The sequence below is a fragment of the Urtica dioica genome, chromosome 6, assembly GCF_054948205.1.
Source record: "Urtica dioica subsp. dioica isolate 48M chromosome 6, U.dioica_male_clone48M_v1_H2, whole genome shotgun sequence".
In the NCBI taxonomy this organism is placed as follows: domain Eukaryota; kingdom Viridiplantae; phylum Streptophyta; class Magnoliopsida; order Rosales; family Urticaceae; genus Urtica; species Urtica dioica.
This window is the reverse complement of record NC_142761.1, coordinates 34573610-34585328: the sequence shown is the minus strand read 5'-3', so window position 1 is coordinate 34585328 and position 11719 is coordinate 34573610. Positions and strand designations below refer to the sequence as shown.

The 11719-nt window shown below is 39.6% G+C and overlaps 1 long non-coding RNA gene across 4 annotated transcripts; it reads right to left on the bottom strand.

Annotated features, from left to right (window-relative positions):
• Positions 1-5679: 5679 nt before the first annotated feature.
• LOC149393776 (uncharacterized) lies at positions 5680-8486 on the bottom strand. Of its 4 annotated transcripts, XR_016299910.1 has the most exons (3): positions 8000-8460; positions 6913-7106; positions 5680-5975 (listed from the first exon to the last, which is right to left on the bottom strand). It is a non-coding gene; the product is annotated as an uncharacterized LOC149393776 (long non-coding RNA). The 4 variants fall into 4 exon arrangements; XR_016299909.1 differs by lacking the exon at positions 5680-5975 and having other exon boundaries at positions 6678-7134; positions 8000-8486; XR_016299908.1 differs by lacking the exon at positions 5680-5975 and having other exon boundaries at positions 6678-7115; positions 8000-8486.
• Between the last annotated feature and the right edge of the window lie 3233 nt (positions 8487-11719).

Sequence of the window (11719 nt, the reverse complement as noted above, 5' to 3'; positions counted from 1 at the left end):
GGGGGGGGGGGGGGGGGGGGGCTTCTCAGTGAAGACGGCGGCGAGGCACCGTAAAAGGGCTCCATTCAATCCTAATGCGGAGATGTGAAATTCTTTTTGGAAGGCTAAGATTCATGAGAAATGAAAGCTTATGCTATGGTGGCTTGGGACAAATTGCTTCCTAGTGGCGGAGAAACTTCAGAGAATTAAGGCCTAAACAGATGGGATGCGAAGAAGTTGTGGTTATGCAACTGAGACTCTTACACATTTCTTTTTCCGATGTGCGGTGGCACAGTGTCAATGGCTCTCAAAAGTTTTGGGAAGGAAGTGGGAGTGTTCGGATGATTTAGATGGGTCTGACCTTCTGCAGGCTATTCTGGATTGTAATACTGAGGTCCAAAAAAATAGGGGTGGCAAGAGGGAGTTCCTTCAGTCGGCGTGGCTTGCCCTTGAGGAGATTTGGAGTCAGCGCAACGAGAGGTTATTCCGGAGAAGTTAGTGTTAGGATTTTAAATCCCTAATTTAATGTCAATTAAATTCAAGAGAAATAAAACCATAGATCTAAATAGCGGGAGCATACTGAATCCATGGATTGAAAATACAAAAGAGTAGTGGTTTTTCAATTGCAGTTCGCTTGAGAGTCTGGAGTAGTCTTGTTGATGGGGATACCAGAAAAGATACGTACTACAATCAAGCACCGCACCTGTTATTAATAACTGCCAGGCAGTTACTAATACCTATTGCCTACTTCTAATTTGGCCCTTCGTCAAATTAGAATTAGCACTTATGGTATCCACATAATAACCTCATGAAAAATATGTCATTAAGTTACAAATTTTATTTTGAATTAGACCACATCAATTTTGACTTAATTAATAACGACCCAACACATTTATTTATAACATTAGTAGTCCCAAAATATTCTAACAATCTTCCAGTGGACTACGGATGAACTTTAGCGCGCAAAAAATATTTGTCATTATTATGATGTGACATATTTCAATATCGTCCATCAATTATATCAATATATAATCAAAGTTGTTTTTGTTGTATCAATCACAACTAAACACACCAATGGTCACATATATCAATATAATCAAATCACATAGATCAATCATGAAGATGTGGTGGATAAAATTATATGCATGGTGATCTATTCATATCAATTTTATCATGTCCTACTTGACTTTAAGGAGATAAACATTATCCTCAATAAGCAAAGTGTACCAAACTAATGTCATAAATCTAATCAGAAACAACAAATATGCGTTTTTATAAACGACACAAAACGTAAAGCACACCCCATGAACAAACAAACAAACTCCCACTGAATCTACATATCGTGAAGCTTTTACAGCACCCATGAGAAGTGTGTTCATGAAAGATCTTAATAGATAGACACTGCTATCGTGGATTTTGCTCTTAAATCTTTTATGTAATGTTTCCCTCTTTGCACTCTTTACTTAACAACTAAGAACTTGATGTCGATATGTTTCGAATTTTTTGAGCTCTTGTTGTTGTTGGAATATATTAGGACTGCTTTATTGTCACAATATAACTTAAACGGCCTTTCAATTCCTTTAGAGATATGCAACACTGTAACGAAATTCTTCAGCCATATGCAATAGTTGGATGCCCTATACATAGGTCCACCACCCAAAGAATGACGTAGCCTTATGTGGAATTTCTACTATATTCGCATCCCGCAAAGTCAAAGTCCGAATATCCATTGATCTCAAAGTGGCATGACTTCCTATATGTGAGCATATGATTCTTTTATCGTTGCAAGTACTTCATGACTCATATGGCTACTTTAAATGATCCTGGATTACAAAGTATATATCTAAGTCTCCTACAATATACGCAATATCTGGATCCGTATAAACTTGAGCATACATTAGACTTCTGACAACCGAAGCTTTACTCCTGTATGTTTTCATCGGCCTTAATCTTCATTGAAAAATAAGCCACTATAATAGAGTGCTCATTTCAGCATTGTCGCTCACTATACAGTGCTTTTTCGGTCAGGCAAGAAAATCTTGTGGCATTGGTAATCTCTTAAGATACCACACTCCTAAAAGCTGAATGTATGTCATGCTTGATATTATCATAAGACTCATTCAGTTAGAATAGTCCTACTTCACATAGATCCTCCGGTCATTAGAGGTACTAGTATCTAAATGAGAAGCAACTTATCAGTTCTAAGTGATAAGTCAAGATCCATGCACCCAAGAAAAATCATCGTGTTCTCTTTCCAAATCCTTATAGTTGTCACATTTAAAGACCGGAACCGAATTGAGATTAGCCGATTCATATGATACAAATGAAATAGAACAATACGATCAAATAAGCAATTGAAATTAACTTTGAGCAGCAATAACATTCAAATACTGGTATATACCATCCCAAGATACCTAAGGCAACAAAAATTGCACAATAATATTAACTGTTAATGATATTCTTTTTGTAGTGATCAAACACTAACAATAAGACTTTTGTCATATAATTAATCTATCTTTGGATCGATCAGTTATTCACAAATAATACTTTACTATATTGTTACATATGTATCATCTCAAATGTGTATATATAACGTGAACAATCACTAATTTTTTTTTTGGCTAACTAGTATCTGTATTATTAACACATACAAAACATCCAAAATTCTTCATAAATAATCTAGACAAGAGAGATCGTTTTTTGCGACATTTTTGTTTCAAATGTTTATTAGGAATAATTGATAAATTTGATATATATATATATATATATATATATATATATATATATATATATATATATATATATATAACCATTAATTGAAATAACCAAAACTGAATTCTTTATGTATATGCATAAATGCGTACATGCACTTCGGAAATGTGCCTTTTTTATTTTTATTCTTTTAAAATTAAAAACGCAACTAAAAAATATATGGACATATTCTATTTGTCATGTACGACCAAAACTCAATGATGTCCATGTTCAGGAAAAAAGCGAATATTAATTTCAAGCCAAAAGAAAAAAGGGATATACACCATAATAGCAAAAAAAACCACCATATGTGCATATTGCCAAACAATCAGAGTTAAAAATGCAATGTCGCAAAAACCAATTCCTTCTCAAAAGCAAAGGTCAACTCCGTCGGCAACGTGAAAACCCATTAATTGTAAAAAAATGACAATATTTATACGCGACAATATTTAAAAACGCATAAACTGATACTTTTGTTTTCAACCAAATATCGCTCTGAATCGCCAAACAGCGAAAAAATGCAACCCAAAGTTTTTAATTGACATTGATTATCGAACGTCAAAAGCAATATAGCGTGATAAACAAAGAGAACCAAAGGTCATAACCCACATAATAAAAATCGACTGCAAACCGTAATCGATTTCTTAAAAAGTGATCGAGAATTAAATTGGGATGCTCTGATATCAAATAAGGCATTTTTTAATCTTTAATTTATTCTCCGTTTATTTAAAGAGAAATAAAACTAAAGATCTAATAGTGAAAGTCTACCTAAGAATAACCAATGAGACTATTTGGCCAACTGGGCTGTTGGTTGATAACATGATCGTTTATTCAAACAAACAAAACAATTAATCAATTACATTTGGTAACCAAAGATAGTTCTGTCAATATAAGCGTTAAATCATTTTAGAAATGTCCACTGATGATTATTTAATAAGTGAAAGATAAATAATTCCACTAATTAGAGTTTTGTTTGTCCTTGAATTTTTTTATTTATATATGCAAATTCTAAATAACATTCATGTTAGAGTACCTTAGGTGTATGGCTAATCGTTTTCCTTTTGCTTTATCTTGTGTCGTTTATCATTTTTGTTAGTCGTACAAGTACTATGTATCATTCAAATCTTAGTGGTAATCACGATGAGATCTTCTTCTTCTCTTATCGATCCAAACACCCTCTAAATCATAACATGGTATAGAGCAAGTTATCTCTGAGCTCTCACTGTTATCTCCGATCGGCAATCTTCTTCTTCTCCGATCTCTGTCTCAATTTTTTTTTCTTTTCAGAAACAATGGAAACTGGCAACGCTACGCACTTAGTCACCTCCTCCAATCCTATTGCTTCCAAACTTGATGGAAACAATTTCATCGTGTGGCGTACACAAGATCTAGCTCATCTCCGCGGTCACAACCTTCAGCGATTTCTTTCTACTAAAGTCATTCCTACATCTAAATTCACAACCGAACGCAGCCGCGAGAATGGAGTGGTCAACTCTACCTTCATCGCTTGGGATAATCAAGACCAATTCATCTTCTCCTAGCTCATGGCCTCCAAGAACGACAATCTTCTCTCGTGAATGGTATCATTTAATCATCTCCTCAAATCTAGAGTGCATTGAAGATCTATTTTGCGTCTTAGATCTGAGCGAAAGTATCTCAGTTGAATAGGCAAGTGAACAACACTAAGAAAGGTGCATTGTCAATGGAGGAATATCTTCTCAAAATTCGCAATCTGGTAGTCTCCTAGCAATGGTTGGTGAATAAACTAAGACTAAAGATCATATTGAGTTGATTTATTATGGATTACCTGAGGAATATGAGAATTTTATTATGAATATGGATACTCGGGTTGAATCTCCCACTTTAGTGGAAATTGAATCTCTACTTCTCAATGAAGAGAGTAGAATCGAGAGAAAATTCAGTACACTCAATCTACAAGACTCTACATTGGCTAATCTAGCCAACTAGAATCCTCACTCAAACTGGAATTAAGGTAGTGGATCTACTTTAAGCCGAGGCTCTTACTCCGGTGATACCTCGATGACTAGAGGAGCATCATTCCCATATCGCGGTGGTCAGAACCTTAATCGTGGATCGTTCAGCACAAAGACAACTACAACACCGATCGTGGCTTCAGCAAGAATCCAGTTCCTCGAGGATGTACTGCATATGGTCGTGGCAAAGTTCTGTGCCAACTTTGTGGTAAAAACAAGTCATTTGGTCACTTAGTGCCTCTATAGGTTTTGTCACGACCCGCGAGCGACAGCTCGCCCACGAGCCACGATCGATCAACTCTCATATCATACATATTAAACAATAGATCATAATACTTTTTGACTTATATTAAAATAGTTTGCGAAAATCCGGGGAAATTTTTCGCTTTATCACGTAGAGTCTTATAGCGACTCCTATACAAATACGTTCCGAAACGTTTTAACAAAGGACACTAACCCCCGGTTAAGAAACCCCATAGCCAATAGGTCAAGGCAATACGTGCTCGGTCTCGGTCTTCGATCTCGTTTCCCGCTTACAAGCTTTTCCCTTATCTACATTACCAAGGGTCATAAAACTATGAGTCGATTGACTCAGTAAGCGGGAGTCTAACCTATGAAAGGAAAACATCTAAGGCAGAGCCATGTGACGTGCAAACAAACACAGAATAATGCAGGATGCCATTGCCGCTAATTCTATAGCATGCATAATGTGTGATCACGTCCTAGCTAACACTTGTCACTCCGCAAGGTTATACATCTCTCTGTTATAACCTCCGAAATGACAAGAGACCAACTTCAGACTTCGAGCAGCCGTCTTCCGCTGGCCTAGAGTTTTCGTTTTGTCTGGGATCCACTAGTGGTACCATTTTCTTTCTATTTTGACGTCAGCGCATACTGGGCTCTGACGGCAATGAGCTCGCGAATCACGACCTTCACCCATTCCGCCATACGGTGTCACGACCCGCGAGCGACAGCTCGCCCACGAGCCGCGACCGATCAACTCTCATATTTTTCATATTAAACAATAGATCATAATACTTTTATATATTCAAATAGTTTGCGAAAATCCGGGGAAATTTTTCGCTTTTATAACTTAGAGTCTTATAGCGACTCCTATACAAATACGTTCCGGAACGTTTTAACAAAAGAGACTAACCCCCGGTTAAGAAACCCCATAGCCCATAGGTCAAGGTAATACGTGCTCGGTCTCGGTCTTCGATCTCGTTTCCCGCTTACAAGCTTTTCCCTTATCTACATTACCAAGGGTCATAAAACTATGAGTCGATTGACTCAGTAAGTGGGAGTCTAACTTAGGAAAAGAAAAACAACTAATGCCATGTGACGTGCAAATAAACACATAAAAATGCAGAATGTAGATGCATATGATTCAAAAGCATGCCTAACACGGGGCCTCGCTCTACGCTATCACTTGCCATTCCACAAGGTTATACAACATCCACTGCTATAACCCTTGGAATGACAAGAAGCCAACCTCAGACTTCGAGCAGTAGTCATCAGTGGCTTAGAGTTTTAAGACTGTCTGGGATCCACTAGTGGTACCATCTTCGTTTGGGCGCCGGCGCTACATGCGTCATGACATAGCAAATGGGCTCGCCGGGGCGACCTTTCCCATTGCAAGAACGGGGTGCTCTCAGCAGCGCCCGTGGAGTACTCAGCGCCATCAGGACCGTCTTGGTCCTCAACACGAGTCGGAACTCGTGGGTACCACCGACAACATTATTTATTATTTGGATACTCTAGCTTATAGAGTATACAACTAATTACAAACAAGAGAGCGTCTCGGGATAAATCCCGAAAGAATTATGGTTTCCCTTTCATGCTCGTTAAGTGTTTTAGATTGAAGACTCAGGACGTGACTCCCGGTACTTCTACCCTCGGCTCGAATCCGAGAGTCCAGCATGCTCTCCTGTCACCTCAGATCTAGCCAAACTCTATGGTTAGCAGAGGGATCTAACTACAACAAAGTAGCAACGTAGCTGGTTCAAGTTAGCATTTGAACCTATGGGTATAAACCCAACTAAATTTTCCATAAAGAGCGGCCGAAGCCTTAATCTTTGGTGTTTGTGTCTTTTAAGGCTTTTCCTACTCTTTATTATTATTAACACGTAAATGCACGTAAACAGGATTATTCCCTTGGTAAGTAGTTGACTTATGTCTCCACACTTACCTGGAACAGCTCGACAGAAAGTTCGACAACTTCCAGCGATGTCTTGCTTTTCACGTTCTCCGGAATACTTGACACTTGTCGAAACGTCAAAGGAAGAGTTAATCGAGTTTTAACATCGATAACACTTTCCTCGAAACTTCAAATTCTTGCTTCGTTGCCTTTGACTCTGTCGGTTCCCGCTCGTCCATCTAATTCTGTAATCCCTTTCGTGGAATCCGATAACTAGTCAAATTCATGATTCCAAGCTCACATAAATTTCCGAAATCAAAACTAAATTCCTTGAGACAATTCAACGAGCCCGGAAACATACTCTATTCAAAATCCGGACCTAAGCAAGTCACACAACCAAACAATTCCGGAGACACAACGAGCAATCCTACAACCAAACGAGCGCAAACACTCGTATCCATATTCAAATACAAGGCACAACATATTCTCATCGATACCAAACATACACAAACAATTGCACAATCTTGACTCAAGTCCCCGATTCAAACCCATAATCAAAATTTGCACATAATCGGACTGGTTTGAACAGCGACTAAAAATTGCATCATAACTCGAGCTATACAGCTCGAAATCCAACGATTCCAGTTTCAGAACGTAACTAACTTCCGTACTTTTCTAATGATATATTATAAGCCTACATATGACCAGAATAGCTATCTCAAAAACAGCCCGCAATATCGGGTCGCTGATCTGGAAATTTTCAGTTCACAGCTTAAAACCAACAACTTCAAAAATTCATAACTAGATCAATACTCAATGGATTTTAACGTTCTTGGTCATTTTAGAAACCTCATAGCATCTATTATCCAGGAAAAATATCAACAAATCCAACTAAAATCGGTACCGAACTGTCCACGTCAATTTACAGAGGCTGTTCACAGCGAGCTAAAAAAAATCTCAAATCATTCAAAAATCGACTCAAACACACAAATCCGAGCTAGGAACATCATTAATCAAGTCCAACAACCAAATAAAACCCATCAATTCCACTGATTTTAGCTCGGATCAAAAAGCCCCAAATCAATTCCTCAAACCCTAATCTCCAAAACCTTCAAATCAGCCATGGAAGAATCCTTACCTCGCTGGAAGAAACGAGCTACCCAACCCGTCAACTTTCGCTTTTCCTCGTCGCAGACGCTCACCGGAGCTCCCGGAACTCACGGCGCTTCTTCTTTCCCCGGCGAGGCGCGCGCGCACAGAGCTCGGGCTCAGGCTGAGGGCGCACGAGAATGGTGAGCGGGGAAGAAGAAGAAGAAGAAGAAGAAGAAGAACGAGGATGGGAGGGTGGAGCGGTGTTCTGTTCGGCCGAAAGGACTCGTTCTCTAAGTGCCGAATTTTTTTTTTTTTTTTTTTTTTTTCTTTGTTACTCTTTGCAGGTTTCGCGTGGGAGAAGAGGAAGAAGAAGATAAAGACGTGAAGAAGATAAGGAAGAGAAGAGAGAGAAGGTGAGGTGGCCGAATGTGAGTGGAGAAAAAGAAGGGGATAAGAACGCCACGTGGCATCTTCTCATTGAGCCACACGTCTCTTGAAACCACCCCTCAAAAATCTTTTTCTTTCACTCTCGTCCCTCAATTTGTTGCACTTTAATCTTTTCCAAATAATTTCTCTCAAACTCGTCCTTAATTTATAAAAAAAATAATCTTGAAAAATAACCGAGAAATTCTTATTAATTCCCGTTATTTTAAATATATTTAAGGGATTTCGGATTTTATTTTCACTCTTGAGATTTCCAATCTCCAAGTATGTTCCGAATAATTTTATTCAGAAAATAATATCGAGCTACTCGAATATTCTTATTCCGAAATTTCATCGACCTTAAATATATTTATTATTATTTTTTTTTTGTCCAAGATATGTAAAATTTAAGGACGTCTCATGTGCAACAAGAATTTGATTCAAAATAAAACTCGTTTATTTTATTCAAATTCACAAGTCGAGCGTTGCAAAAGTTTGTATATTACAATCCCTACCCCCTTAGAAGAGTTTCGTCCTCGAAACTTAGAACAAGGCGGGGTATTTCTTTTGCATTTCACTCTCAAGCTCCCATGTAGCTTCTTCTGCGGAGTGTTTCTTCCATAGTACTTTGACTAGAGGTATAGTCTTATTCCTTAAGACTTTCTCCTTGCGATATAGGATTGCAACAGCTGGTTCTTCATATCTGATGTCAGGAGAAATCTCAACTTCTTGATCTTGCAGTACATGTAAAGGATTAGACATGTATTTCCGCAACATCGATGCGTGAAACACATCATGAAGGTTAGACATAGACGGCAGTAGGGCTAGGCGATACGCTGCCTTGCTTACTCGTTCCAGAATCTCAAAAGGTCCAACATATCTCGGGATGACCTTTCCTTTCTTCCCGAATCTCATGACACCACGCATCGGGGAAACTTTCAAAAAGACTTTCTCTTCTGCCTCAAACTCTAGAGGTCTTCTACGCTTATATGCGCAGCTCTTTTGACGACTTTGTGCTGTCTTCATCCGAGCTTGAATTTTCTTGATCGCTTCGGTGGCCCGCTCAAGCAATTTAGGCCCGATGAACTCGCTCTCACCAGCTTCATCCCAATGAACTGGAGAGCAACACTTTCGCTCATAAAGAGCTTCATAGGGTGTCATCCCAATCGTCTCTTGATAACTGTTATTATACGAGAACTCGACCAAGGGAAGATAACGACTCCACGAGCCATGGAACTCCAAAACACACGCTCGGAGCATATCTTCTAACACTTGGATCGTGCGTTCACTCTGGTCGTCAGTTTGGGGATGAAATGCAATGCTGAACTTCAGTCGCGTCCCCAAAGGCTGTTGCACACTCTTCCAAAATTTGGACGTAAAACGAGCATCACGGTCAGAGACGATTGAGCTAGGAACTCCATGTAGACGAACAATCTCTTTGATGTAGAGTTCGGCGAGTTTATCCATGGTGTGAGTGGTCTTTATAGGAAGAAAATGAGCTGATTTGGTCAATCTGTCGACAATGACCCAGACTAAGTCGTGACCAGCTATGGTTTTTGGCAAACCTGACACGAAATCCATCGTTATCTGCACCCACTTCCACTGTGGAATCTCATGTGGTTGCAGCAGTCCCGCTGGCTTTTGATGTTCTACCTTAACTTGTTGACAAGTTAGGCACTTTTGAACAAACTCAGCTACATCTTTCTTCATTCCTGACCACCAATATACCTTTTTCAAGTCCTGATACATCTTTGTCACATCTGAATGTACCGAATATGGTGTCCCGTGAGCTTCCACCATCAACTGCTTTCTGACTTCCTCGTTAGATGGCACACAAACTCTTCCATTGCATCTTAAAACATCGTTCTCATCTAACTTGAAATCACCCTCGTTACCATTTTGAGCCTCAAACATCTTCCCAAAAAGATATTCGTCTGCGTACTGACCATCTTTGATATGTTCCAGCAACATCGGACGTACGCTAAGAGCAGCTAATCTCCCAGTGATCAGCTGAAGTTCTAGCTGCTGAACATCATCTTTTAGTTGAAGAGACGTTTCAACCAAACTTGCTAAGGACGCTACAGATTTGCGGCTAAGCGCATCTGCCACTTTATTTGCCTTACCAGGATGATAATGCAAATCAAAGTCATAGTCATTCAGAAGTTCCATCCAACGTCCTTGTCGCATGTTAAGCTCTTTCTGAGTAAAGAGATATTTCAGCGTCTTATGATCCGTATAGATGTCGCAATGCACTCCATACAGATAGTGTCTCCAAATTTTCAGAGCAAAAACGACAGCTGCAAGCTCTAAATCGTGTGTAGGGTACCGAGTTTCATAATCTTTCAACTGCCGAGAGGCGTATGCGATGACTTTCCCACACTGCATCAGTACTGCGCCCAACCCTTGCTTAGACGCATCATAATAGATGGAGAATCCATCTTCTCCCTGTGGAATTGTGAGCACTGGCGCCGTTGTCAGCCGTCTTTTCAGCTCTTGGAAACTTTTCTCACACGCTTCCGACCAGATAAACTTTTGTCCTTTGCGAGTCAATTGAGTCAACGGCATGGCTAATTTAGAAAATCCTTCCACGAACTTTCTATAATAGCCCGCTAGGCCAAAAAAAAACTTCTTATTTCAGTTACCGTTTGCGGTTGACTCCATTGCTTCACAGCTTCCACTTTGGCCGGATCTACCATGATTCATGCGCTACTGACCACATGGCCGAGAAAAACAACATGCTCCAACCAAAATTCACATTTCGAGAACTTGGCATATAGTTGCTTTTCTCGCAGTCTTGTCAGAGCCAAATTCAGATGTTGCGCGTGTTCTTCGGTTTTCGAGTAAATCAGGATGTCGTCAATCAACACGATGACAAACTTGTCCAAGAAATCCTCGAATACTCGATTCATCAAGTTCATGAACGCTGCTGGTGCGTTAGTCAATCCAAACGACATTACTAAGAACTCGTAATGACCATAACGTGTCCGAAAAGCTGTTTTCGGGATGTCTTCGTCTCGAACTTTCAGCTGATGGTATCCCGAACGCAAGTCAATATTCGAGAACACTGTCGCCCTTGACAGTTGATCAAAAAGATCGTCGATCCACATCAACGGATACTTGTTCTTGATCGTCAATACAGAGCCGTAGAGAACCATCTGCTTTCTTAACGAACAAGACTAGCGCTCCCCAAGGCGAATGGCTTGGTCGTATGAACCCTTTGTCAAGCAACTCTTGTAGCTGCGTCTTGAGTTCTTTCAATTCTGCTGGAGCCATACGATATGGAGCTTTCGATATCGGAGCTGTGCCTGGAATGAGCTCGATATTGAACTCAACCTCGCAATCA